This window comes from Hylobates moloch, unplaced genomic scaffold (genome assembly GCF_009828535.3).
Source record: "Hylobates moloch isolate HMO894 unplaced genomic scaffold, HMol_V3 SCAFFOLD_10, whole genome shotgun sequence".
NCBI classification, from domain to species: Eukaryota; Metazoa; Chordata; class Mammalia; order Primates; family Hylobatidae; genus Hylobates; species Hylobates moloch.
The window spans coordinates 83,369,428-83,393,384 of record NW_026652285.1 but is presented as its reverse complement, the minus strand read 5'-3'; positions in this window follow the sequence as shown (position 1 = coordinate 83,393,384).

Sequence of the window (23,957 nt, the reverse complement as noted above, 5' to 3'; positions counted from 1 at the left end):
AGGCTAGTAATCTTTTTACTGCAGGTAACAGCTAGGGGAAGGAATGGGAGACAAACCTGCTGACCTCAGCAAGCTGTTTATTGTCAGCCTGCCCAACAACACACTGATAGCAGAGTTCTAATCCTACCAGCTTTTCATCCTTTCCAACCCTGGCTACCCTCAAGTGCAAGCCCTTCTTGTCACCTAATCATTCCCATACTTGCTTGCATTCTTGTATTATGCTATAGTGCTCTTCCTTGACGCAAATCCACACTACTCATCCCTTTCCAAATGATTCCTCTGTGCTCTTTGGCACGTTTACTCCATGCTAAACAAACTCTGTTATCTTTTATGTCTTTTCTGAACGATCCTTCCACCTCCTGCCTTAACTGAAATGATGCTCTCATTCAAGCAGCGACCCCTTCCCCTGTAGCCTTCTCAAGAGGCTGCTCCTTCACCCCAGTCTCAGCTACTACTCAGATCAACATCCTCCCTGATTCCATTGCATTTACAACCCATTGCTCTTCCAGTTGCATGGGAAAATGACCTTCTTGTGAAATTCGTTCTATCCAGGTGAACCGTTTTCTAAGTTCAGCTCATGCATGTCATCCATGACTGTGAGCCCTATGACCATATTCATGGACTACTCTGGTACTTGGCTCAGTCTTCTCTCCATCCAGACTCCTTGTATCATCTGAGCAAGGAGATGATACAAGGGACCATATTCATGGGACAATATCCCAAGACCCTATCCTCACAGTTCTTTGACATTTTAAACTTGAATGACTCTCAACCACCCACTTTCAGGGTTATACCTTAGCTTCATCATCATACCAAAAGTAGCAATCTCTTAAATCTTATTTATTTTATTTTATTTTTAGAGATTCATTCTTGCTGTGTTGCCCAAGAACACCTGGGATCTTGTGATCCTCGTGCCGCAGCCTACAGAGTAGCCGGGACTACAAGCATGAGCTATCACATCCTTAAATCTTATATCCTAATAGCTTACTGTTTGCCATGAACTATTCATCCTGCTCTCTGTCTTCCTTGTTCTATGCTTGTTCTTTGGCCTTATTCTGGATCTACTTTCTCTAAACTGAAAATGTTTAAGAGTGAGAAACAAGTGAGACTTTGGTTACATTTTGTTGGGTTTATACCCACAATTATTGTTCATCGGCTAGTAATGAAAAATTACTTCGACTAATTTTTTTTCCAGGAAAGGTCATTTTGGGGCCTTTGCATACCTGAGAATGCTTTTCTGTTACTTTCACATGTATTGTGTTGCCTTTACACAGATTTCTTTTTATGGTCTTTTCCCCAGAAAAGTCAGGAAAGCATTGGTGCACAGCACTTATTATTGTGGACTAGTATCTGGGGCCAGACTGAGCTTTCTTTGTACTCTAGTGGACTGTGATAGTTTTTTTTTTCCCTACCCAGTTCTTCTGGTTCCTTAGGGAAAATCTACGTGGTCCCGTTGAGCCTGTCAATAATGATGCCATGTGGGTCCCCACCCCACCCTGCACTCCCACAGGGTGTGTACGTAATGCAGGCTGATCAATCAAAGCACTGCAATCACTAGAGATCCTGCTTCTAGGATGGAATCTGACTCAGCCGGGGCCAGCCAGAATCTTCCCTGGGGCTAACACAAGGAGTTGGGAGAAATAGTTATTTCTGTTGGGTTTGATAATTGAGGGAATGTGAGTCTGGGGTTACTGATAGCTATGTTGAGAGAGGGAGGATGGGGAGAGAGCAAGAGTGAAAGCAATAGAGAGAGGGATAATATGAACATGAATATGAAGGTAAGCAGAGGCACACAGAACTGAGAAGTGGAAAGAGAAAGACAGCCCTGAAGGTATCATTTGAAGCCTCGATTCAGTTGACTGTGAAGCAAAATTCATCCTAGATTGCCCAGATTACATGAATCAAAACATTTCTTAAGCTAATTTGAGTTGAGTTTCTTTCACTTGCAGCTGAAGGGTTTTTTTTTTAAATTAAAAATAAAAAAATAATTTTAGGCTGGGTTCAGTGGCTCACGCCTGTAATCCCCACACTTTGGGAGGCTGAGGCAGGCAGATCACTTGAGTTCAGGAGTTCGAGACCAGCCTGGGCAACATAGCAAAACCCGTCCCTAGAAAAAATACAAAAATTAGTTGGGTGTGGTGGTGTGTGCCTGTAGTCCCATTTACTCAAGAAATTGAGGTATGAGGATCACCTTAGCCCAGGGAGGTCAAGACTGCAGTGAGCTATGATCACACCACTGCACTCCACCCTGGGTGGCAGAGTGAGAAGGTGTACCAAAAAAAAAAAATTCTTTTAGAGATGGGGTCTTGCTGTGTTGCCCAGGCTGGCCTTGAACTTCCGGGCTCAAGCAATTGCTTCCACTCCAGCCTCCTGAATAGCTGGGACTACAAGTATGTGCTACCAGGCCTGGCACACTGAAGGATTTTGACCAGTAATGTCTTAGTCCATTTGGGCTGCTATAATAAACTACCACAGACCAGGTGACTTATACACAACAGAAATTTATTTCCCACAGTTCTAATGGCTGGGAAGCCTGAGATCAAGGTGCTGGCAGATTAGGAGATGTCTGGTGAGGGCTCATTTCATGATTCATAGATGGTGCTTTCTTGCTGTGTCTTTGTGTGATAGAAGGGATGAGCTAGTTTTCGGGGGTCTGCCTTCTGTCCATGAAGACTCTGCCCTCATGACCTAATCACCTCCCAAAGGCCCGGTCTCCTAATACCATGACCCTGGGAGTTAGAATTTCAGTATATGAATTTTGGGGGCACACAAACATTTAAACCATAGCAAGTAGTAATAAATCTACTTTTCCCCCTTTGAATAGTTGTAGAATTCTTCTCCTGATGAAATTTTAAAACATCTACAGAGTATGGTTAAGTTGAGATATTTTCTCAGCAGATTTGCCTGAATTGGTAAAATCAGAATTATAAAAGTTTCTTTTTCTATTATTTCTCTGAATACTGCTTTTGTTGTATTTGTTCTTTTCTCCAAATGTTGAACTTCTTAAAACCAGTAATTTATATTTATCACCTGTTTAGTTTGTTCCCATGCTGCTATGAAGAAATACCCGAGACTGGGTAATTTATGAAGAAAAGAGGTTTAATTGGCTTACAGTTCTGCATGGCTTGGGAGGCCTCAGGAAACTTACAATCATGACAGAAGGGGAAGGAACACATCCTTCACATGGCAACAGGAGAAAGAGAAATGAGAACCGAGTGAAAGGGGTGTAAAACCATCAATCTCATGAGAACTTACTATCATGAGAATAACATGAGAGGAACCACCTCCATGATTCAGTTGCCTCCCACTGGGTCCCTCCTACGACAGGTGGGGATTATGGGATTACAATTCAAGATGAGATTTGGGGTGGGGACACAAAGCCAAACCATATCATCACCTTTCTTGACATTTCATCTTCTTGACTTTTTTCTCTGTAGTCAGAAAAACCTTTCAAAGTTTGTCCTCCATATTACTGATTTGATTTTCTACATTATATATTTGGTCTTGACTACTTCCAATGAAATTTTGCCTTCTGTTACACTATTTATTTCCCAGCATTCCTTCTGTATCAAATTCAGATTTATTTTTAAATTTCTGCCTATTTTGTAGCCTCTGCCTTTGAGTCTATAATTTTAATGAGTCTATATTTTCTCAAATTTGTGGAAAGCAAAAGAAATTCACCTGAAGTTTTCCTTCCTATAACAAATCTTTTTCAAATGCATATGCTTCCTCCATAGACTATTTTCATAAGCTGTTTTTTTCCTTCTACTTATATCTTCTTGAATAAAGAGAGATCTATTTGTCTTTAGTGTTTACCTGTTTATCCACAAACAAGGTGGCTGAATTATCCTTGGATCTACTCCCTATACACCTAATTACTATTAAATTTTTCTTTTCAGGTTTTAAGCTGGAGGACTAACTGGTGTATATGTATATTTCCAGCACATTGAAGTGAGAGAAGAAGGACCATGATCCTAGGCTGTTACATGGGCAAGAACTTGGTGTTTATTTATCTTCCTCTTTCCCTGAAGCTGTTATACTTGGTGCTAATTATTTGTGCCCAGCAATCCATGCGGCATGGCTCTGTCTGTCCTCCAGTCTTGTTCTGCTGCCCACTGGCTTGAAAGCCTTGCCTCACTGGGGAGAAGTGCTGTTGTTTCAGAGAAGTCTTACCACACTGCCTGCTTCCTTCTTAGCAGAACAACACCACAATGCTTGAAATCTCCTTAAATAGTTGCTTTTGATTGTTGCTATCTCAGTCAGTTTGGGAGGCTGTAACAAAGTGCCATAGACTGAGTGGCTTCTAAAAAGCAGAAATTCATTTTTCACAGTTTTGGAGGCTGTGAAGTCCAAGATCAAGGTTCTGTGAATTCGATGTCTGATGAGGACCTACTTCCTGGTTTGTAGACAGCACCTTCTTGCTGTGTCATCACATAATGGAAGGGGCGTGGGATTTCTCTGGGGCCTCTTTTACAAGGGCACTGCTCCCATTCATGAGGGCTCCACCCTCAGAACCTAGTCGCTACCCAAAGGCCCCACCTCCAAATCCCATCATGTTGTGAATTAGGTTCAACATTTGAATTCTGGGGACACATAAACATTCAGTCTGTAGCACTACCCACAGCTACTGACATAATTCTAAGGAGTGCTTCTCTTTTATTCACTGCTGCCCCATCCCAGTCCTTGCTCCTTCACATATGTGAAGATTAGTAGGGGTATGCCAGGATGTTGTCCACTTACTTTTTTTTCATTAGAGGCTCATCAGTGTTGTCTCTGGGCATTATCTTTCCATCTGGTTTCATCAGAATCATTCAGAACCCATACAAAACAATCCTTTCTCAAATTTTAGCGTGGATTCAGGTTTTCTCCCGTATTCCTTTTTTTCATTTCCATGGAGTTTGGGAGGAATAGATGAAAGTTAGGCCCAGTTTTGCCAAATATCTTAAGTCTGACTCCTTTATTTCATCCCCATTTTTGTTGCCTTATCTCATATCTGAGCATATCTAACTCTTTATTGCAAGAGTCCCCTACCAGCTCTTCCTGCCTCTTTTTTGTCATTGTTCTTCTAATGTTGGCGTTCAAGTGAACAATGGGTTGAATCCTAGGAGATATTTTATTGTATTAGAATTGTGTTCAATTTCAAGTAATTAAAAATGGCTCCACTGTAGCTTAAGTAAGTCCTGGGGTGGTCAGTCCAGGACCAGTGGAGTGACTTGATGATACCATCAAATCCAGGGCCTTTCTGCCTTCTTGCCTTACCATTTTCAGTGACATCTGCAGTGCCTCCAGGCTGTGCATGTAATAGTGAGAGGAAGGCTAAGGAAAAGAGGCAGCACCAAGAGATTCTGCTTACATTTCTTTGTCTGGGAATATGCCTCATGGCCATGACAGCTGACAGGAGGCAGGGAAATCGAGTCTTTTAGAGACTTCATGGCAGAGAGGCAAGCAAGAAAGAAATGGGTTGGGGAAGGAAGTGGGTCAGCTAAACTCTCTTGTCCCCCACCTTCTTAGTTCCCAACACCTGTTGTAAAAGGAAAAAACAATGATAGGATATGGCTACTTTATTAGTCTGTTTTCACACTGCTGATAAAGACATGCCCAAGACTGTGTAATTTATAAGAAAAAGAGGTTTAAAGGACCCACAGTTCCACGTGGCTGAGGAGGCCTCACAATCACGGTGGAAGGTGAAAGGCACGTCTCACATGGTGGCGGACAAGAGAGTTTGTGCAGGGAAACTCCCCTTTATAAAACCATCAGATCTTGTGAGACTTATTCACTATCACAAGAACAACACAGGAAAGACCCGCCCCCATGATTCAGTTACCTCTCACTGGGTCCCTCCCAGGATACATGGGAATCGTGGGAGCTACAATTCAAGATGAGATTTGGGTGGGAACACAGCCAAATCATATTCACACTCAGGGCCCAGGATATTGTTTCTAGACAGAGGGAAAATAACAGGAAGAGGAGAATGGCTCCAAGTGGATGTTTCTCATTTTTTCCCTTAGCTCCCATCTCTATGTCTGTCTCTCCAAATTAAGGGATATAATGTTTCCCTCCAAATTTCTTCCATTTTATGCCATCACACTGCACAATTATTTCAGGAACAGTGATATGTGGGTTTAATAGTCGTTAAGGTTGAAACATTCTCCTGGATTTTACATGGATTATTTTTGTTGAATAATTGTGCTTTTTTTAAAAAAAAAAAATTGTCGTCTATTTTAGGGAGGGGTGATTTGTGTGTGTGTGTGTGTGTGTGTGTATCATAGAATTACCCAGAAATGTCCTCGTTTTTTTAGATGAAGATGTTTTTATGGCTCCAAATCTTCAGTACCTTGCTTTTCTTATTTCTAATAGTCCAGCAGTATCTTTTTTTTTTTTTTTTTTTCCATCCTTTCCCTCTCTGCTCTGACTGCTCCTTGGCATTTTGGACCACTCCAGAACATTAAGTGGCTTTTCCCTTTCCTTTTTGCATCTCAATGGCCACAGCAGCTTCACAGCTGAAGCACAACTGTGGAGAAGGTCAGAGAATGCTAATGGGACATTTAGCAGCAAGTGTTCCTGCTTGACTTTTTGTTGAAAATAAAACTGAACTGACAGAAGGAGAAAGTGCAATTCTAACTTAATGTAGAAACAGTTTCAAGTTAGGGCTTTTAGATTAGTCATCGATAGATATAATTAAATATATCATTTCACAAGAAATAATATCCTCACTCTAAAAATGGCTTTTTGAGTGAGTTTTGAATCATTATGATGTGAGTCACCAGACATACCCTACTGAGTACTTCTTCTGTAACATATTAGAGAGATTTGGAATGCGCCTAGTAAATATGCAGTAAAATGTGTACATTATAATTATGTTGAAATTTGAACATGAGGATAAATGATAATTTGGTGATGTATACTACTACAATTGTAATTCAAAAGACATTTTATCCACCTACTTATGGAAACATCATTCCTTGTGAGTACAGTATTATGTACTTTTGCTTTCCCCCTTAGGCAATGTGATAAAGTGAAAAGGTCAGGTGATTTAAGGTTAGAAGCTCTAAGTACAAGCCCTGGATCTCACATTTACTGGCTATGTGAATTCAGATGAATCACTTGATTCCTGACTCCAGTTTTATCATCCACAGAATGATGATAGTAGAATACTTCACAGAGTTTTTGGAAGTATCACATGGCAGGATGTAGTTTGCAAATTGCAAAGCACTATATATAAGTACGTACTATTTTGTGAACTGCTTTTTATTTTTATTTTTTTTTGATGGAAGTGCAATGGCGTGATCTTGGCTCACTGCAACCTTGGCCTTTTTTAGGCAACAAAGCTACAGTACACTTTTCAAGTGGATGCATGCTATTCTATTGTATGGATGATTCCAACATTTAAGTTATTTCATATATATATGAGAAACACATACGTATTATATATATATAAATTATTATAAATACTACTGCAATAAACAGCTTTGTAGACAATCCTTTGCTCACATACATTATTATTATTATTATTATTTTTTGAGGTGGAGTCTCACTCTGTTGCCCAGGCGGGAGTGCAGTGGCACGATCTCAGCTCACTGCAACCTCTACCTCCTGGGTTCAAGCAATTCTCCTGCCTTAGCCTCCTGAGTAGCTGGGATTAGAGGCACCTGCCACCCCACCTGGCTAATTTTTTATATTTTTGGTAGAGACATGGTTTCGCCATGTTGGCCAGGCTGGTCTCAAACTCTTGACTTCAGGTGTTCTGATTGCCTTGGCCTCCCAAAGTGCCGGGATTACAGGTGTGGGCCACCACACCTGGCCTCATTATTATTTTGTAAAGAAAATATTAGTTCACCTTGAACATTCCTGTGGTTCAATGACATGTAGAAGTTAAGCCCTTATCTGATTCCCAGATATTCACAATCTAATGCTAACTCTGCCTTCTATATTCGATTGATTAGATTATAATCTCTTTTAGTTCAGAAACATGCCTATTCACTACTTTATCTTCATTTGTTAGGTGATTGAACAAATGACTCCATTAACTGTTGCTGTTATTTTTATTATAATTTTTCTCATTAGAAAATCTTCTTATGTTGTATGTTCTGTTCATTTACAGTCATGTGTTGCTTAATGATGGGGTTAAGTTCTGAGAAATGTGTCGTTAGGTGATTTTGTTGTTGTGCTAACATCATAGAGTGTACTTTCTGAGAAAGAAAAAAACTTTTAATCTAGGAATGTGAACCCCCTTTAGTGATCAGGCCCAGAGAAGCACTGAAATGTAATAGCAGTCATGTCTTACTCCCCCTTGAGCAAAATTATAACCTCCTGAAGCCACCTCTTACGTGGGCTCTGGACTAACTGACTCCAAGGAGCCGTAAAATGCGATATGTTGGACACTGTAACTTATACCCTGTGGTTCAATGATGTATAGCCAATCACTAACCCATGTTATTTCTGTAAACCAGGGAGAATTCCTGTAAAACAACTTTCTCTCAGCCCACTTCTTATCCCTTTTGCCTTTAAAAAACCTGCTTGCCAACATGGCAAAACCCTGTCTCTACTAAAAATACAAAAATTAGCCAGGTGTGGTGGATTACGCCTGTAATCCCAGCAGCTACTCAGGAGGCTGAGGCAGGAGAATCGCTTGAACCTGGGAGACATAGGTTGCAGTGAGCTGAGATCATGCCATTGCACTCCAGCCTGGGTGACAGATCGAGACCCTGTCTCAAAAAACAAAATCAAACAAACAAAAAACCCTGCTTGTAGCAAAGGCTGAAGGGAGCACTCCCCAAGGCAACTTGGAAGTGTGTCCCAGGCTGTGGTCCTCGACCTTGGGCCAAATAAACCCTTTATATTAATTTTGCCTCCATTTCTTTCTTTAGGTCAACATTACACCAACCTAGATGATATAGCTTACTATACACCTAGACTAAATGGTATAGCCTATTGCTCCTAGGCTACAAACTGGTACAGCATGTTACTGTACTGAATACAGTAGGCCATAGTAACACAATGGTAAGTATTTATGTATCTAAACGTATCTAAATATAGAAAAAGTCCAGTCAAAATCAGCATTGTAATCTTATGGGACCACCACCACATATGCGGCACATCTTTGAACAAAACATTGTTGTGGCACATGACTGTATTTCTGTTTCTCATTTGAATCGCTTATTTCTCCCAAACATGGTATGAGGCAAACAGTTATTAGACAGAAATGATCTGGATGAAAGTCCTGTATAGTTTGTTTCTCAAGGTAATTTTATTCTAAATATCCATAATCTTTGCAATTAATAGCAACAGGAGTACATACAACAGCCGTTTCTCTGTCTTGTACTCTTAATTTCTCTTCCCATCATTTCTGAATGATTTCTAGATCAATTTATTAATTGCAGTTTCAGCCTCATTTTTATCCTGTTCATGGAGAATTGTGCCAATATTCTCCAGTGTACTCACCTTACAAAGAGAAATCCTAAAGCATTTATATGAGCTTAAGTAGAGAGAGAACATGAAAACTTCAGCAGGCATATGGAAGCCTCGTGCTGTTTTTTTGCGTCCTACCATGAGAAGGTCACGCACTGGTGGATCATAGAAGCAGAGTGAAGGTTTAAATTTCCTCACAATCATTGAGAAGATTTTGCTATAAATTCTTCTAAAGGTCTATTTCAAATACACTTTGGTTAAAGTATATGTTAAGAAAGGAAACATTTTCATTTATCTTTTCTAATAAGGGCAAGTATAAAAGTAGACTAATTTGCTTCTGAGCACAGCTTTGGCTTCCTCTCATATTATTTTCCAAAAAATCAGTGCAGTAGTCCTCCCTTATTCGCAGGGGATATGTTCCAAGACCCCTAGCAGATGCCTGAAACCATGGATAGTACTGAACCCAATCGCTGTTAATAGAAACATGTTTAGGTCTTCCACCCACAGATTTAATGCCTTTTCCATCTTCATGAAGCACTTATCATGCACTGTCGACTTTTGCAGTTTGAGGTGCAACAGCGAAACTAGCATGAATTTCTTTTTTCTTCACAATTTCACTGATAGAAAGCTTGTTCTTATGGTAGATTTTAGCAACCTCAATATACAATGTTTTTATTTCCTTACTAACTTGAAAACTTCCACCTTTTCACTTAAGGGAAGCACCTTACAGCTTCTCTTTGGCATATCAGAATTGCCATTGTCACTATGCTTGTGCTTTGGGGCCATTATTTAGTAAAGTAAGGATTCCTTGAACATGAGCACTGGATACCATGACAGTAGAATGGATAACTGAGACAACTAATAAGTGACTAGTGAGCATGTAGTGTAGACAGTGTGGCTACTTGAGACAAAGGGATGATTCATGTCCTGGGTGGGACAGGGTGGGATGGCGCAAGATCTCCTCGTGCTACTCCAAACAGTGTGCAATTTAAAACTTATTATATGTTTATTTCTGGAATTTTCCATTTAATATTTTCGAACCATGGTTGACCTTTGGTAACTAAAACCAGTGGGGTTGTGGGGAATACTGGTAATTGCTATTTTGATTTCTTTTTTGTGTATCTGATACTTTTTATGACAAAAGTGTTAACTCATACAGAAAATTTCAGAAAGTAACACAGTGTAACAGTTACTTTCCATCTAGATTCAATTATTGTTAACCTTTTGCTGCTTGCTTTAGCTATAGATCTACGTTTATTTTTTGCTCAAGCATTTGTTTTTTTTATTTATTTATTTATTTTTATTATACTTTAGGTTTTAGGGTACATGTGCACAATGTGCAGGTTTGTTACATATGTATCCATGTGCCATGTTGATTTCCTGCACCCATTAGCTCATCATTTAGCATTAGGTATATCTCCTAATGCTGTCCCTGCCCCCCCCACCCCCCACCCCACAACAGTACACCTAAGTTTCAGATAATGTGACATTTCACCTTTAAGTACTTCAGCATGCATCTCCTAAGAAGGAGATGTTCTCCTAAGTTACCACAATAATATTGTCACACCTAGGAAAATTCATAGTAATTTCATAATACAGTATTCTCTATGATCCAGTTTGTAATCAAGTGTATCAAAATTTTCCCTCAAAGTATTTTTAAACTAGGATCCAATCAAGATTCATCATCACGTTGATTATTAGATCTCTTTAGTCCCTTGTTCTAAATATTGTTTCCCAGGGACACTGACTTTTCAGTTCTAGGCAGTTGTCCTGCAGAATGGTCCGCTTCTGGGGTTGTCTATTTCCTTATGATTAAATGTTTTTTTGTCAGAGATATGTCAAAGGTGATTCTGTGTTCTTCATATTACATCCCACCAGCAGGTATACAAACCATGTTGTTATTAATACAACACTAATGATGCCAACTTTGGTTTTTTTAGTTGGTTATGGTTGTGAATGCTAGATATCTCCATTATAAAGGTACATGTTTTCTACTGCAATTAATACACAATGTGTGGGATGGTATTTGCTGCCATGCCAATATCTTGTTTTCCAGTAATCTTTCATCTAATGGATTTTAACATTCATTGATGCTAACATGAGCATTATTACACTAAGAGTTGAAAATGGTGATTTTCTAATTCTATCTCACCCCTTTTACAGTTATTAGCTGGGACTCCTCTTAAAAAAAAAAAGAGTCTGTGTCTGTCTGTCTTTCCTCTTCTCTTTCTCTTTTCCTTCTTCTCTTTCTGACACCATTATCCAAACATGGGTTTTACTGTACGTATTAGTTCAGTTACTGTTGTTATGTATTATGACGCCCATACTGTCCCAAAATGGCAAACGTGAGCCCCTTCAAACTAGCTCTGTGCGTGACTGACATGCCCCACTGGCCTTTGAGAATGCCTTTGCTTTCTGGCCCCTGCGTTTTCCCTATTCCAGACCTCGTATTAGTCATTCCAAGGAACCCTAGCTCTTTTTAGTATAGAATAATATTTAGAAACCAAAATTTGGGTGTTAAGTATACTCCTTGATTTTGCTGTATCATCTGCTTCCAGGATCTTTTAATGTATAGATCCAGAAAATATATATTTTTTAAAAATCATGAGGTCACGTTAATATTTCCAAATCAAATTTTCATTATTGGCTATTGTCCTATTGTCTTTGTTTACTTGTCTCTGTTGTTCTTACACTATATGTCTTCTTTTCTTTTGAGATCGAGTCTTGCTCTGTCATCCAGGTTGGAGTACAGTGGTGCAATCTCAGCTCATTGCAGCCTCCACCTCCTTATTTCAAGCGATTCTCCTGCCTCAGCCTCCCGAGTAGCTGGGACTACAGGTGTGTGCCACTACACCTGGCTAATTTTTGTAGTTTTTTTTAGTAGAGTCAGGGTTTCACCATGTTGGCCAGGCTAGTCACGAACTCCTGACATCAAGTGATCTGCCTGCCTTGGCCTCCCAAAGTGCTGGGATTATAGGTGTGAGCCACCATGCTTGGCTGACGTCTTTGTTCTTAATAGTAGTATATTTACTTGTTTTCTACTACAATATATATCAAATGGGTTTAAAATTAAAATAGAAATACTATTACTACAACAAACCTACTATATTTTTGTTCTTTCAATAGACTTCTCTAAGAATATGCAGTCAGTGTACTATGCTTAAAAGTTTTGGAAATAATTCTTTATGTGATGATGTAGCCAATTTGACAGGTTCACCTGTTTCTGTTTGAGTACAAGCAAAACAATTTTTTATTTTTTATTTAATTTTTGAACATGTTTAAATCATTTACATGGTTCAAAATTTGAAGCTATATAAAAAGGTATACTTGGAGAAATCTTACTTTCATTCTTATCTTCTTGATCTCATATTCTTATAGGTATCCTTTTTTTTGTCTTGCTCTGTTGCCCAGGCTGGGGTGGTGCAGTGGCACGACCTTGGCTCACTGCAAGCTCCGCCTCCCGGGTTCACGCCATTCTCCTCAGCCTCCAGAGTAGCTGGGACCACAGGCGCCCGCCACCACGCCTGGCTAATTTTTTGTATTCTTTAGTAGAGATGGGGTTTCACCATGTTAGCCAGGGTGGTCTCGATCTCTTGACCTTGTGATCCGTCCGCCTCGGCCTCCCAAAGTGCTGGGATTACAGGCGTGAGCCACCGCGTCCAGCCAGTATCCATTTTTAATAGTTTCTTGTGTATCTTTCAACATTGCGACTGCATAGTTCTCTGGTGTGTGGTGTGTGGCTATCCTAGAGGTTAATCAGTCCCCTCTTGATGGGTGTATGCATTGATTCCAGGCAAATAGTATTGCACTGAATAACCTTGAGCAAAGCATGAAGATATCTCTTTAGGGTGAATTCCCAGATAAGGGATTGCTAGTGAACGAATATGTAGTTTTGTGAGAAATTGCCAAAGCCTCCTCCAAAAATGGTATTTGCATTTTGTACTCTCATGATCAAATGAATGAGTGCTTGTTTTTCAATATCTTGTCACCAAAGGTATTGTCAAACTTTTAGATTTTTGCTAATCTGAAATTGTAATTCAGTGAACAGTCATCCCACAGCATGTGCAGGGGATTGACTCCAGGACACCCGTGGATACCAAAATCCTCAGTTGCTCAAGTATCTTATATAAAATGGCATAGTATTTGCAAATAACCTATGCACATCCTCCTGTATACTTTAAATCATCTCTAGATTAATTATAATACTGAATGCAATGTAAAATCTATGTAAATAGTTGTTATACTATATCGTTTAAATTTGTATTGTTGTATTGTTATTTTTTATTGTTTTATTTCTTGAATGTTTTTGATCCATGGTTGGTTGAATCTGCTCATGTGGAACCCGAGGATATGGAAGGGTGGCTGTATTTTTGCTCACTTTTTTCTTACTATGTGTGATGTCGAGCATATTTTCATATGTTTAAGGGACATCTTTCTTTTTCTATGAATTTCTGACTTTCTCTTCTTCCATATGAATGCCATTCTTATCCATTTGGTCTAATTATGGATGTGTTTTCAAAACAGCATTTTAATTTTAATTTTTTCACTTTCCACCAAACTCTTCCTAACTATAATTTATATTAACCAACTAGTGTGTAATCTTTTGTTTCTCTATGCTCAAATAATCACATATATGTCTTTTTATTTTTTAAAAATGGGGTAACATTATGTACTCTTCCCCGTGCCTTGACATTTCTTTTCTCTCTTGATGATGTATCATTGGCATACCCTCCAAGTCAACCAGTGTTGTTCACTGTGTCCTTTTTAAAGGCTGTATAATACTCCGCAGTATGGATTTGTGATGCTTTGTTCAAACATTTCCATGAGATGGGCATTCCTTTTGTTTCTAATCTTTTGCTACTGCAGACACAGCTACCGTAAATATCCCTGTATCCAGTTGCTAGATTACTCAGTCTTGTAGACTGCCCAGGAGAGGTTCAATTCAGGCATTGGGAAAAAAAGAAGCTGTTGATTCTTTTCCTCTGATTCTGGAAGCAGTGCTTTTATCCGAGACTCAGATTTGGGTTTGGGGGTGGGGAAGTATTACTTAAAAGGTCTATTTCATATAGGAAAAGGAGTTTCCCATGTGCTGCATCCTGTTCTTTGGCAAGTTACCTTGGATTTTGAGGCCAAACCCCTGAACTGTAATGACATGCTGCTTTATTCAGCTTTGCCTATTATCTACACTTATCTCCCTAAGATAGTTGTTTTCAACTGGGGGTGATTTTGTCTCCCAGAGACCAAGGGAATATTTGGTAACGTTCAAAAACACTTTTGGTTTTTACCACTGGAAGGATGCTACTGGCATCTAGTAGGTAGAAGCCAGGGACACTGCTTAAAATACTGCAATGCACAGGGCAGTCCTCACAGCAGAGAGTTGTTCAGTCCAAATGTCAACAGTGCCACTTTTTCTTAAACTTTTATTTCAGGTTCAGGGGTACATGTGCAGGTTTGCTATGTAGGTAAAATTGCATGTCACAGGGGTTTGGTGTACAAATTATTTTGTCACCCAGGTAATAAGCATAATACCCGATAGGTAGTTTTTTGATCCTCACCCTTCTCCCACCCTCCTTCCTCAGGTAAGCCCCAGTGTCTGGTGCTCCCTTGTTTCCAGGTGTACTCAATGTTTAGCTTCCACTTATAGGTGAGAATATGTGACATCTGGTTTTCTGTTCATGAGTAAGTTTGCTTAGGATAATGGCTTCCAGCTCCATCTACGTTGCTGCAAAGGACATGATCCTGTTTTTTGTGGCCGTGTAGTATTCCATGGTGTACATGTACCGCATTTTCTTTAGCCAGTTTACCATTGATGGGTGGATTGATTCCATGACTTTGCTATTGTGAATAGTGCTGTAATGAATATGCATGTGCATGTGTCTTCATGATAGAATGATTTATATTCCTCTGGGTATATACCCAGTAATGGGATTGGAGAAACTCTGTCATAAGTGAATTCACAGAGAACTTGAATGGTTGAGAACAGAATCAGAACATCATTGGTCATCTTGGTCATGACATCACCAAATGCCAACTTAGTATCTCCCCATAGTTGTACCCCAATTTAATATTTAATATAATACACATAAATTCATCTCATAGCCTTAGTTTCCAACAGAAAGCTCAATCAACAGATTGTTTATTTAAAAACTTAGGATGAGTTGGGATCTCTTCTGATAATTAGCTAGAGGACTGGCTAAGATGTGTACATACTAGACTAACTTCCCATGTTTTACAATATTCATTTCATGGGGCTCTGCTGGATCAAGGTATGTGTTCCTGCTTCCACCAACTCTTTCTTTTTCCTTTTTGGTTTTTTTTTTTTTGAGATGGAGTCTCGCTCTGTCACTCAGGCTGGAGTGCAGTGGTGCGATCTCAGCTCTCTGCAAGCTCCACCTGCCAGGTTCACACCATTCTCCTGCCTCAGCCTCCCGAGTAGCTGGGACTACAGGCGCCCGTCACCACGCCCGGCTAATTTTTTCGTATTTGTAGTAGAGACGGGGTTTCACCGTGTTAGCCAGGATGGTCTCGATCTCCTGACCTTGTGATCCACCCGCCTCGACCTCCCAAAGTGCTGGGATTACAGGCGTGAGCCACCGCACCCGGCCTCTTTTTCCATTTGGTATCAAGAACTAAATGGATAAACATAAAAAAGGACAATATTCTGCATGCAGGACTTGCAGCACTCTTTCTATTTCTCTTTTGTCCTGTGGTATGTTCCTTGTTGGGACTACATCTCCCTAAATGTCCTGTATAACTGACCCTCAATTCCACCCTTTTCGATGTCTGTAATTGTTTAACTTTGAATGTAAGTTGCATGAGAAGGATGAAGAGGAAGGGAAGGGGAAGAAATTAATTTTTGGATTCATTAGAAAGCAATATCCACGCAATGTGTGGAAGGCTACTTAGTTTTCTGATTGGTTTAAACCCAGGGTCTCTGAGAAAGGGGTAAGCAATGGAGGAAGTAGTGAAATCCCTACTTACAGGTTTTCAAGATGGTAGTCTTCCTTTTTAAAGCAGCAGATCATATGTCACCATGAGCCGTTGTTTGTAATTCTCATTTTAGCTTTATGAATCTTATAATTTAGGAACATTCTTCCCTAATTTGGGAAAAAAGTTGTCTCTCAGATTTGATATTCATTGTTGTCATTAGTATTTGTCTCTTTCTAGATATTTTAATGAGAAGTTAAGAAAGTCTGGTTTAGACCTCCAGCCAAAACCTATCTTAATTGTGATTTTAGCTAGAATAAATTGTTCTGTGTTAATTGAGATAAAAACCTAAAGAAATGAAATTTGTTCAAAGTCTTCACTTGCCAACATTGGAAAGAAGTCCAAAAGAATCTAGCTGTACAAGGGCACTAAGTCTCACACATTTCAGGAAAAATGGGGAGAGATCATCGGTTTGTGGTTGCCTCTAGCATTTTATTATTTAAGACTGCATGTCAATTTAGGGATAAGATAACAGTTGAACCGGGTGCCGTGGCTCATGCCTGTAATCCCAGCACTTTGGGAGGCCAAGGCAGTTGATCGCTTGAGCCCAGGAGTTCAACACCAGCCTTGGCAATATGGTGAGACTCTGTCTCTACAAAATAATGCAAAATTTAGCCAGGCATAGTGGCGCTCCCACTTGTCCCAGGTACTGGGGAGGCTGAGGTTGGGGGATCACCTGAACTGGGGAGATTGAGGCTGCAGTGAGCCATGATTGCACCACTGCACTCCGTGCTGGGCAACAGAGTGAGACCCTGTCTCAGAAAAAAAAAAAAAGAGATAAAAGTTAATATTAAAGAAATAGAAAGCCAAAAATGTTAGAAAGGATACATTAACCCAAAAGGTAGATAACCTCTTGGTATTTTTCAGTGGAAAAGTAAGATGCAGAGAAGAATATGTAAAACATTCATAAATTTTATAAAACAATCAATGGCTTAAACTCCTGCTAGGTATGTACATATACCTGTATGTTTGTATTTGAATATGATTTTATTACTTTATAATTTTTGAGTGTCAGCAAAATAAGCAAACAAACGAAAACAAAGCCTATCTGGGGAACTGAAGAAAAGAAAGTACTGCATTGAAAACGATCATGTGAGCTGGGTGCAGTGGTTCATACCTGTATTCTCGGTGCTTTGGGAGACAGAGGTGGGAAGCCAGGAGTTAGAAATTAGCCTGCGCAACCTGGTGAGAACTTGTCTTTATTACACAAAGGAAAAAAATTGGCTGGGTGTAGTGGTGCTCACCTGGTGCTGCTTGACTAGGACTACAGTCAGTAGTAGAAAGAAGGCTGAAATAAGAGGATCCCTTGAGCCTAGAAGTCTGAGGCTGCAGTGAGCTATTGTTGAGCCGCTGTACTCCAGCCAGGGCAACGGAGTGAAGGCCCACTCTCCAAAAAAAAAAGAAAAAAGTAAAGATGATAATGTCTCATTTTTTAAATTTTTAAAATATGTCAATATGTGTTTAGGGCAAAAAGTGGTGCAAGAAAAAATGGCCACCAAAATATTAATGATTATTTCTAGTTGGTTTTCAGAAGATTTTTTCTATATAATTTTATGTATTGTTCCAATTCATTGTAATGGTAACTTATTGTTCGTAAATCATGAAAAACTGTTTTTGTTGTAAAAACTTACTCTCAACTTCTGTAATGCAAAAAATACTATGAATTAGATAAAAAGTGAAAGACCAATTGGCAGTGTCTTTTTGTTACATATATAGCAAATTAATCTCTTTGATACACAAAGAGCTTTTAAATAAATCCACCAAAACCAGTTGAAAACATCAACATAATTGAGGTAAAGACCATCAATTGGCAAGAAATAAAATTAGAGTTCATTTTTTTCCACTTAGCATATTGGTAAAGATTAAAAAGTTTGAAAATACAAAATATATTTGAAGATGTGGAAAACCAGGCATAAAATATAAATTGGTGTGACTTTTTAGGAGTCATTTCATATTTTCAAACATTTCAATGTAAATTTTGACCCAGTATTTTAACTTCTAACAATGTATAGTATAAAAATAATTGGACACCGGGGCCTGTCGCGGGGTGGAGGCCTGGGGGAGGGATAGCATTAGGAGAAATATCTAATGTAAATGACGAGTTCATGGGTGCAGCAAACCAACATGGCACATGTATACCTGTGTAAAAACCTGCACGTTGTGCACATGTACCCTAGAACCTAAAGTATAATTTAAAAAATTGGATAAATATAAAAAGATAGTAGTATAAGGATGTTGACTGTAACATTTGTGCATATGTGTCAGCAAAACTAACTAGAAACAACTTGCGTAGTCTGTCTCAACATGGCACTGATTGAATAATGTACAATCATCCCTCAGTGCCCATGGGGGATCAGTTCCTGAACCCCTTGAGGATACCAAACTCCCAGAAAATTCAAGTCCTTTATATAAAATGGTGTAGTATATGCACACAACCCACACACATCCTCCTGTATGCTTTAAATCACCTTTAGATTACTTGTAATACCCAATACAATGCAAATGCTGTGTAAATAGTTGTATTATTTAGGGAATAATGATGAAGAAAAAAAGTCTGCACATATTCAGTACAGGTACAACTATCCATTTTTTTCCTTGAAAAATTTTTGATCCAAATTTGGTTGAATCCATGGGCACAGAACACAAGGAAACAGAGAGCTAATTGTATATTCATAAAATGAAGTTTCATATAATAACTAAAAAATGATTTCTGTATACTACATACTGATTTGAAAAGATTTTCCTGATGTGTTGATAACTAAAAGCAAGTTTCAGGTTTGCTCTTACGCACTTAATGTTATATGATGTATGCCATCAGGTAGAAAAAAATATGTGCTTGTATATGTACAGACAACTTCTGGGAGGATATAGAAGAAACTGTTAATAGTGATTATCTTCTGAGAACCATACTTAAGTGAAAGAAGGAGTGGAGTTTACTTTTCACTCTATCCCTTTTCATACTTTTGGAATCCCCTACTCTCAGTATTTTATTATAAGAAGCTTCAAACCTACAGAAAGTTTAACAACTGTATAGTGAACACAGGAATTAAAAATAAATTTGCCAGGCCTGGTGTGGTGGCTCATGCCTGTAATCCCAGCGCTTTGGGAGATAGAGATGGGAGGACTGCTTGAGCCCAGGAGTTGGAGACTAGCCTGGGCAAGATAGTGAGACCTTGTCTCTCCCAATAAACAAACAAACAAACAAACCACCTAGATGTTACAATTAACATTGTGCTATTCTTGCTTTATCACTAAATTTCAAAAAGCAAGGATGATGAATTATTTTAAAAATATATCTAGCGGCCAGGCATGGTGGCTCACGCCTGTAATCCCAGCACTTTGGGAGGCCGAGGCAGGTGGATCACCTGAGGTCAAGGGTTCGAGACCAGTCTGGCCAACATAGTGAAACCCCATCTCTACTAAAAATACAAAAAATTAGCTGGGCGTGCTGGTGGGTGCCTGTAATCCCAGCTACTAGGGAGGCTGAGGCAGGAGAATCGCTTGAACCCAGGAGGCAGAGTTTGCAGTGAGCCAAGATCAAGCCATTGCACTCCAGCCTGGGCAACAAGAGCGAAACTCCATCTCAAAAAATAAATAAATATGTGTGTGTGTGTTTGTGTGTGTGTGTGTGTGTGTGTGTGTGTGTGTGTGTGTATTAAGCAAGAAATGAAAGCATTAGAAAGAGCATAGAATAATGAAACAATAAAATAAAAAAGTACATAAATCTGCTGAAAGAGAAAATTAAATAGGATAATGTGATAAATGTCAGCAGCTGTTAGGAGTACGAAGTCCAGTGCACAGGTCTATGCAAGAGCAAAGAAAAGGAGGCTCTGAAGCATATAGGAGGAGTTTCCGTCCCGCAGTTCCTCAGGCCTGTGGGTCAAGGGAGGCTCTTCCCAGAACAGGAAACCTCGGAACAGGTAGCTTTTGGCCCCATGAGAGGTTTGTGGCTGACACATGGTCTCTGGACCTCTAAGCCTCTGCTTCATCAGGAAGATTTGCTGAAATGCATTTGACCCCCAGGAGTCCTTACCTTAGATCTCATAAAAGTGTTGCAAATCAGTTTGGATTTGGATAATGCCTAAACAGGAGAGTTGTTTTGTTTTGTTTGTTTTTAAAAAGTTCCTAGTTATTAACACTGAGCTATTCCTTTGTATGTAAACCTTCAATTAAAAGAAAATAGTTGGGGTCCAGAAATCTAAATTTCTGAATTCTGAAATCTGCATTTTTAACAAGCACCCAAGGTGATTTCATTGCAGGCAGGTGTTGCAAATACGGTCATTTTCTAAGAATGTGGTCTATTTGGGCCTCGTGAAGATCCACCTGCTCCAGGAGTCTACAACTTTGCTTTGCCAGGAATGCCTTTCTTCTCAAACAGCTAGTACTTATCTTCTAAATGAGCTTAATTACTAAATTCCTAAGGGAGTTGAACATCAAGGACTTTATCTCTTGGTGTAGATAAATTAGCTCGCTCAAGTGTTGTAAACCAGTTTGGACCTGGGAGGGGTCTAGAGAGAGAAAATTATTATTATTTGATACATAACATTTGTACATATTTATGGCATACAGATGATATTTCATTACATGTGTAGAATGAGTAATGATTAAGTCACAATATTCAGAGTATCCATCACTTGAAGTATTTATCATTTCTGTATGTTGGGAACATCTCAAATCCTCTCATCTAGCTGTTTTGAAACACACAGTACATTGTTGTTAGCTATGATTATTTTTAACTTCTTTGTTATTTAATACTGCTGCTATGCCCCTTTGTGTAAACCTTCATATGGGCATTTAATACCATCTTCTTTAACCCCTGGTTCACTGGGGTCTTCCAGATACATGCGGTTTAATGCTTCACTTTTCCAAGGGAGAAAAGTCTGCAAATCTTTTTTCCTAGTGTTTTACTTTGGAAGCTTCGTCCCACTGTTATCACAGAGTATTTGAATTCTCATCAGTTTCCTTGTAACTTCTGTGGAATGTGCTGGTAGAACTGCAGCTGTTAGTCCTTGTACTTAGAACAGGTTTTCTTCCCCTGAAGGATTAATAAGGAGGCCAACTATTTGCAGTTGCTTTTACTCCATCTCTGACAGTTCTTTAACCCCCTGAGAAGGAAGGATCTCAGAATTTCTCATTCCTTCTTGGGGTGACAATTGTTGTGAATTCTTCCTTGTCTATTCTTTTTACCTCCTCTTTTTCCATTTTAGCCTTTCAATTTGAGTTGAATTCATTTCTATGGTGGTCTATCACCTAACAGAAAACATGGTGCACCAAGTAATGAGTAACTTAGTTTTTATTATGTTTTTAAAAATACAATGAACATTTCTTGAGCACTTTCTATGCACTAGGCATTTGCTAAATGCTGGTGACATGGATGAGAAAGTGGGGACAGAGGCAGCCAAGTCTCTGAAGAATCTTGACACATCCAGTTTGAGAACATCCCATCTAACAAGAAACAGCGTAAGAAAAAGCCTGGAAGTAAATTCGTAGGATGGAGGCAATTCAGGTATGCTCAGGATCCAGGGTACCTGGTGAGAAATAAAAGCTTCTTTTTAGACTTGAGAGCTGCTGTCAAAAATCTGAATATTACCCAATAGGAAATTATTTCTTAACCCGCTTTTAAAAGTTAAGCTATGGAGAACTGATTCTCATGCAAAAGCACAATTATACATGATATGATGCTTCTATTTTCTTTTATAGTCACTTTAGGCAGGGAAGTATGGGAAGGGGTGGAGATGATAAAAGAAAAAGGGGAAGAAATTCAGATTGAAAGATGATCAGAAAATAGGAGGTCTCAGCAAAGAGAAAGCTACATAGAGAAAAAGGTTGATAGATATGTTTCTTAAGGGTCTAGAACAGCGTGTGGCACATAGCAGGTGCTTATGAAATGCAGTCATGTACTGTATGATGTTGCGGTTAATGATGGTCCGTGTATACTATGGTGGTCCCATAAGATTATAACAGAACTGAAAATCCCTATTGCCTAGTGACGTTGTAGCCATCTTAACATGTATGCCTAGGCTAATGTTTGTATTTGTGTCTTGGTAGTTATGAAAAAAGTTTTAAAAGTTAAAAAAAAGTTAAAAATAGAAGAAAGCTTATAGAATAAAGAAATATTTTTGTACAACTATACAATGTGTTTTAAGCTGTGTTATTACAAGAATTGAAAAATATTAAAAAGCTTAAAGTAAAAAATGTTACAGTAAGCTAAGGGTAATTATTGAAGAAAAAAATTAATGTAATATAGCCTAAGGGTGCAATGTTCATAAAGTCTACAGCAGTGTGCAGTAATGTCCTGAGCCCTCACATACACTCACTCAGTCACCCAGAGCAACTTCCAGCCCTGCGAGCTTTATTCATGGTAAGTACCCTAGACGAACCATTTTAAATCATTTATACCATCTATTTTTTGTTGTATTTCTTCTACGTTTACAGATGTTTAAATGCACAAATACCATTGTGTTACAAATGCTTACAGTGTTCATTACAGTAACATGCTGTACAGGTTTGTAGCCTAAGAGCAAAAGACTCTACCATATATCCCATACGTGTAGTGGGCTATGCCATCTAGGTTTGTGGGAGTACACTTGATGATGTCCACACAACTTTCATCAGTGCCTAGCAACACATTTCTCTGAACATATCTTCATGGGTAAGCGATACATGGCTGTAGTTATTAAAGGAAAGAAATCTTATGGAGAGAAAGATAATAAAAGGGAAATAGATGGACGTGCACAGGTGTATAAAGAAAAAGTTGAGAGAGGCAACTAATGCAGGTAGAAATACATACAAAAAGGAGGCAGGATGAAAGGGACATAGGGAAAGAAGGGATTGGGACTCAGGGAGGCTCATACATTTATGCCAAGCACTATTGAACAAATAATTCTTATTATGTTCTGTGTCTTAGACACTGTGTGGAGTATGTGATGTGGACCTGGGGAGAGTCATTCAACCTTTTCGTGTTTATTTAAAAAAATTCTGAAAGGAAATGGAATCAAATTCAGTATTGTAAAATGTTGAGCAGAGCTGGGGGGTACTTGGGATTTTTGCTTTACTAGTCTGTATATAATGTATGTTTGAAACTTTTCATAATACAAACTAAAAAAAATTTTAGAATGATCAAGAATTGAGCATGGGCCCATTTAGGCCCCATTCCCTTACACAAAGTCCCTAGAGTTAGAATTGTCAAGGTCTGGCCACAGATGGTATGTGGAAGGCAAATGGGAGAAGGTCGTGTTCACTCCAAATGTTGGTGCCCTGCTGATTAAGAGGATGATTATTCCTCATGAATTGCAGGTTTTGGAAGAAAGCTAAGTAGTTCATTTCTATTTTCCCTGATAGGGTCTCACTCCGTTGCCCAGGCTGAAGTGCTGTGGTGCGATCTCCTCTTACTGCAGCCTTGACCTCCCAGGCTCAAGTGATTCTCCCTCCTCAGCCTTCCAAGGAGCTGGGATCACAGGCATGCACCACCATGCTTGGCTAATTTTTGTATTTTTTGTAGAGACAGGGTCTCACTATGTTGCCCAGGCTGGTCTTGAACTCTTGGGGCTCAAATGATCCTC